Source organism: Lathyrus oleraceus, chromosome 7 (assembly GCF_024323335.1).
Source record: "Lathyrus oleraceus cultivar Zhongwan6 chromosome 7, CAAS_Psat_ZW6_1.0, whole genome shotgun sequence".
Lineage (NCBI taxonomy): Eukaryota > Viridiplantae > Streptophyta > Magnoliopsida > Fabales > Fabaceae > Lathyrus > Lathyrus oleraceus.
The window spans coordinates 339,698,499-339,705,608 of NC_066585.1; positions in this window are offsets into that span (position 1 = coordinate 339,698,499).

Genomic DNA, 7,110 nt, shown 5'->3' on the forward strand with positions numbered 1-7,110 from the left:
AATCAAGCACTCAATCAAACAAAGTCATTTAGCACACACTATAACCAAGCAATTAGGCTCAAGCAAAGGTTAGACTTTAAAGTCAACTGGAATGGGGTAAATGGCGCTCTTAACCTTAACATTGAGAGTTAAGGTGAAGCAGATGAAAGGATATGAGGGGTGTGCCTCATTGCTCTTATCCCTGGTCAGGGAGAGCATTGAATATCAGAAGGTGTGGGAGTTCAGAAAGTTGGAACTCTCTCCACAAGTTAATGACTCTATAGATCTTGGGCTTTTACTCACTATGCATCAACACATATGGTGTGAGCAAGGTGAGTGACACACAGAATAGTAGGAGATGGACTACACATCTCTTCTGTCTACCAATTGCCTTATCAAAAGGACTTTTCCTGCTTGGGGACAAAGATAAACAATCACAAACATTGCCTCTTAAGGAGGACTTCAGACAGGTGCCTGGCTAAGTAACAGGCCAGGTCTTCCAGACTACATGAAGAAGAGATATTATACCTCAATGCTAATGCTATCAAGCAAAGCAAAAGCAAGTTCACAATGGAACTATAGCAACTAAGGTACCTGAAATCAATCAAATATAATCAGTATGCCAATCACAAAGTCAAAACAGACAAGATAAGAACCAACAGTCAACACAATCAATCACATGTGCAAAGCACAAACTCAAATCAAATGAGCTAGAGGCCTACAAAACAAATCAAGTTAGTCCATAACAATCAAATAAACCAAACTCAATCAACTTGAATTGAACTCCTTAAAGCAATTGCTTTTTCAACCTGAAAATCAAACTCAAACATGAGAAATAGACCACTAGGACAAGGCCTAGGGTCAAAGGAGAAGAAATAAACCAAAACAGAACATGAAAGTTGACCAAAATCAAGATTAATCAAATAAGAACAAAGTCCAATTGGTCTCATGTCAAAACTTTGCACCAAAATCATTTTATAAACAAATCATGTCAAACTATGCAAGTTGGAATCACATTGGAGCAAACAGAATGAACACAAGCATATCAATACCAAAATGGCTCAATAAATCCCAGGAAAAATCATGTCTAAACAGAACACATTGAATGAGCAACACACCAAAAATCAAGCCAATTGGATAAAGGGAAGCAAGTCAATTAAAATCCCTAAGTCAAAGCATGCAAAAACAAGCTAATACAAGACCACAAATGGTACATCAAGTTCATGCAAGCATAAAACAGGAACCAAACATGATAAATGAATGAAATCAAATCCATGACAACCTTCAAGATGTCTATAATGCACATGCAAAATTTCAAGTCCATCCAATAAACACCAATAATTTCACAAGTCATATGATATCATGACTCACAAAAGATTCACAATTGGTCAAACAGGGGAGAAATTCTCAAAAAAATTGAAAATGCATTTCAAAATTCTACAAAAAATCACACTCAAACTAGACATCCAGAAGTATCAACATGCAAAACTTCAGAGCAATTGGCATATGAATGGCATGGCAAATAAAATCAACAAGATAGACAAGAAATGGTGTGACATACATTGTCACACCTCCAATGATCAGCTCATATCTCACAATCCAGGAAGGCAAAAATCATAAACCATATACCAAAATGTTCATAAAAGTGTCTAGATTACACATGTAAAATTTCAGCTCCATAGGATCAAGCATCATGATTTCACAATCAAAATGGCAAAACATAGGCAAAAAGCACACATGAACAAAAGCATTAGACCAAAATAAAAACAAACCGTGCACAACTTTTGCTATCATGCTAGTAAAAAACTAGAGGAAAATGGAGATCAATGCAAAAAATCCCATTCAATTTGGATCAACAATGAATTTTCTATGATTTTTTGAAGATGTTAATCAAAATGAAATAAAAATTTGAGAAAGAAAATGAAATAATGGAACGAATGGCAATTATGTAAATAGGCCGAACATTTGAATTCTGGCGCCATACAGAAAACACTGCGTTTCATTAAAAGGAAACACAACCCAATCTCAACGCGCCAAGTGGACCAGTCCATGGGCAGAAACACCAAAAATCATGCATACACGCGGGGAATGGATCAAAAGCTGCCTGAAAACAGAAACCCTAAACAACTCATCGTGTTCTTGGTGTTCATCAAGATCAAGAACAAATCGTCACCAAAATTCATGAAACGCATATCAATGGAATCCTCTCACTTCATACATCACATATCCAGCATTCATTTCAATTAATTCAAGCTAAAACAAACGGATCGAGCCAAAACAAGTTTCACATGCCTAGGTTCAAATCAACATAACTAATCCAATATTGCATGAAATCAATGGATTCAAAGCTCAGCGTGACCTACATGCCAAGATCTATACGATGCATATCATTATTTCAAGAATTGGAAGACTCGAATTCTAACCTCTATGAAGATGCAGAGTTGAAATCGTTGGATTCAAAGCCTGGCAATGCAAAACAGATGTCCTACAATGATGAGGAAGATGAATGGATGCTGCAGAATAGCTCAACAATGCTCAATTCTTCTTGAATCTCCAACTGCCATGTGAATGCTCAAAGTTCTACAGCCACGATCTAGCTTGGATTCTGCACAATCTTGCTTCAACAGATCTTCACAATGCCTGCAGATGATGATTAGAACAAGAAACAAGCAAGAGAAATCAAGAAATTCGATGGAAAGAGTTGAAAAAGTTTGAGAGAATTTGGGAGAAATTGAGATGAAAGAGTTTTTGGATCTGAAATTGTGAAGTGTTGATGCAGAATTCTGTTATGATTAACACTTTATACTTCCTGTTAATCCAGTTTGTTAAACATGATTAGCAAAATGTAAATGGATTAAGTGAAATAAGCATGTTATGCCAAAATGTCAAAACCACCCTTATGATCATGTGCCAATGGAACAATGAGAAATTCAATTGCAGCAAGTCCAAAATTCTGTTTAAAGGCCATTGCAATTGGTTTGGAGTGAAAATTGTGCATACTTTTCAAAATCACTTTTTCCCACCAAAATTCAAAATGAATTCACTTGAAAAATGCACTTTTTGTATGATGATTTTTGATGAAATGTAATGAATGATTTGAATAGAGGGGATCAAAAGAAATTTGCTCAAAAAAGAATCACATGAATTGGCCTTTTGGTTCAAAAGTTATGCCTCCTTGAAGTTCAAAAATTCTTGACAATGATTTGATCATAACTTGCCAACCACAAATGAGAAATGGATGTTCTTGGACTTTTTGGAAAGGTAAGAGCAAGATCTTAAACTTTCATGTTGGACAAAATTTGATTTGAAGCTTTCTTGGACATGTAAATTTGAGGAGAAGACCTTTCCATTTTTGGCAGTTGGAAATTACAGGTCACTTGCTATTTTTGGAAACTTTTTGTCTGACCTCCAATTCTTCAATGTGGATGTTTGACAGATTATATGAGGCTTGTATGGACATGAATAAGGTCTCTCAAACCATTTCCCACCATCAAATCCCTGATTAAATGCACTGTTGACCACAATTGACTTTGCTAGGGTTTTGGTTGACTGAGCCATGTTCTGATGAATTTCAAGCCTCTACCACTTGAGATCTTGATTCAAAATGATGTCACAACTCATATGAATCTCTTATGAATGATCAATGGTGCCCAAATTCTTCAGAATGGCCACCATTTATGGCTCAATGACTGCCTTTGACTGGTTTGACCTAATGTTGCTCCATCTGCAAGTAACAAGGTTAGATGACAATATTTTTGTACTTTCAGTTAGTAAACAAATGAAAAGCAATGATATACAAATGCTACACATGTTTGGTGATCAAGAACCACTCTCAAAAGGCAACCCACCCACAGGGAAGGAGGCAAGGTGCACAATGATCCTTGAGGCAATGATATGATATGATATGATGCCATGAGGGATCTTAGGGACAAAATTGGGGTCTTACACAATGTTCCTTTACTTTTATCAGTCATTTACCCTTTGCATTTGCTTTTTGACAATTTATGCTTCATCATTTATATTTCGCCATTTATCCTAGTCTTGTTAAGTTTATTTTTACTTAAAGCACTTCTAGTCAATATCTTTCGACATGAAAGACTTAGTGAACCAAATAAAAGATACAAAGGTTGTTCTAGAGATTTACAAAGTTATTTAGATTTGCACATGTCCTAGGATTTGTGTGGTTGATCCTACAAGTAACCCAATTCGACAAGTTTTGGAAAAAACCAGAGGTTGTTCGCCAAAATCAACAGCGAACAAATTGGCACGCCCAGTGGGACCTGTGCAAAAATCTAAAATTTAAATAATCTTTACTCAAGGTTTCTTCTTCGTTGTAGGAGACTAAGAAGCGGTAGATTGGCCGTATCCGACGTAGAAAGACCTAAACAAACAAGAGTAAGGAAAATGGCGAATCAGCCAAATAATCCAAACAATCCTAATCCGAATGAAGCAATCCCAGTATCCAACCCTATCCCTTCGACAGGAGGAAATGTGGGATCAGTCCCCGTGTCAGAGGCTGTGCCTTCGTCAACAGGGTCAATACCAGCGGTTTCAATATCGCGAAATGCGCCTAGTTCGTCCATTAGGGCGCAACAAATGCCTGTTGGGACACCTCCTCCCCTAGGGAATACTCCTAGGCCTTTTGTGACAAATTTCACCATGCCTCTGCTTGGAAGGGAACAGCCCTTTGGAATGCCAACCTCGGTAATGGCCAATTTACACAATTCGCCAGTATTGTATTCTGATTCTATGGCCAATATGTCTTCACCATTACAAGGGTCGGGATATGGCGGAAACATGAATAGACTAAACCAACAACCACTTTACATGCCAGCAATAACAAATAACTCTGCACAAGTAATTAGACAACAAATGGACGAGAGTAATCATGATATGGTCCAAATGTTGACACAACAAATGGGGGCGGTGTTTAATCCTCTAATACAGAACACCACCCAAACAAACCAATTGTTGGCAGTGCAAATGACGCGCATTGCTGACTTTTTTGGGGTCCCTCAAACTCGACACAGAGAACAAATGGTTCAGAACCCGGTGGTGGCGGTCCAAGAAGAGCCTACAATAAATCAAATACCGTTCGATAATCCACAAGCAAAAGTCAGAAACCAAGAGGATGTAGTCGAACAGCCTCGTGTCGAAATCCCTGTTCCACAAGAGCCTAGAAGGATAGTAATCCATAGAGGCCAAGACACTGATGCTGTGTTGCAACAGTGAATCCGGTATAATAACTTGCCCGCCGAAAACAATTTAGCAGCCATGGTCGAAACGATAATGGCACAAAATGGGTTGAACATGGGATTACAAAGGCCCAGTTACGCTTCCCCACTGTCAGAATATATTCTGCAAGAAGAATTGCCACCAAGATGGAAAGTTCCCAAGTTCACAAAATTCTCAGGGGATACTAGTGAATCCACCATAGAACATGTAGCACGTTATCTGATCGAAGCAGGAGAGATAGCCCGTAATGAAAATTTGAAAATAAAATACTTTCCTAGTTCCTTGACAAAAAACGCGTTTACTTGGTTTACATCTTTGCCTGCAAACTCAGTATATACGTGGACCCAATTAGAGAGGTTGTTCCATGAACAATTTTACATGGGACAAACCAAAATAAGTCTGAAAGAATTATCCAGTGTTAAGAGAAAACACTCGGAACCAATAGATGATTATTTAAATAGGTTCAGGTTGCTAAAGGCTAGATGTTTCACTCTGGTGCCAGAACATGAGTTAATCGAAATGGCCGCAGGAGGTCTAGATTATTCTATAAGAAAGAAACTAGACACCCAATATTTAAGGGATATGGCGCAATTAGCAGATAGGGTGAGACAAGTCGAAAGGTTAAGGGACGAAAAATTCAGAGCAAATAAGAATAAAAAAGAAAGGGTGGCCTATGTAGGGGTTTGTCAAGATGATGAATACAACGAAAACGAACCAAGTAACCTCGACGAACAAGAGATTGACTTAGCAGAACTGAAGCAAGGCCTACCATATTCGTGTAAAGTACTAACTCCGTCGAACGGAAACCCAGTCGAAACCAATGATAAGTTTCCTAAAAGAACTTATACCTTCGACATCACCAAATGTGACGAGATTTTTGACTTATTAGTTAAAGATGGTCAATTGATAAAACCACCAGGCGCTAAAGAACCGCCTGTGGAACAACAAAAAAAGAGAGGTTTTTGTAAATACCATAACTTTCTGGGCCATAAAACATCTCGTTGTTTCCTTTTCAGGGATCTCGCTCAAAATGTTATCCGTGATGGAAGGTTGAAATTTGGTGATAAGCCAAAACAACAGATGACGATTGATTCGAATCCCATGCAGCCAGTCGAAGCCCATTATGCTGAACCATCCATTATGAATATGGTGGAGGTCGAAGTTGCTCCTGACGGCGATTTTGAAATGGTGGAAGCTGCTGGAGGTTTCGACACTAATATCAACATGGTTGAGATTGCTGATGATCTTACAAACCAGAACAAAGTTGAAGTCACTGAAGGCTTTGACGACCGAAAAAAGAGTGAAACTGCTGAAGGTTTCGACAAAAAGGACAATGACAATATTGCTGAAGATGTTGTAAATCCACAAGGCGCAAATTAGGATTGCTTGGGACAGCCAAGTGGGAAGTACGATTATCTCGCGAAATACACTGCGCCTGCAAATTCTCGTATCGACATCAGTGCAATCCAGCCAACTGGTTGGGGAGATTTACCTTTGAGAAACAAGGAAGAAACAACTGAGGCAACTGACAATCTCCCTATCATAAAAAAGAAGGTTACTGAAGACCTCACTATTGAAAACAAGGCTACTGAAGGCCTTGATCCTGACCAAATGAGGGTAGTTGATGTCTCAAACTGCGTCAACATTATGGGACCTTTCAACAAAGAAGTCGCAGGGATCAAAGCAGAAGTTGTAGATGGTTTTGTGAAGCCTGTGACCCCTGGAATCCTACGTAGGGTAATGGAAGACCCCAGAAGAAATTCGAACAAATGTTGCTGTAAACATGGCCCCAGGAACATATCTTGGTGTTGCTGCCCAGAAAAGGAGTTTGACCAGATACCAAGAGATGTTGAAGTCGAAGAAGAAAGACTTGTTAAAAAGATGAACGAATTAAGC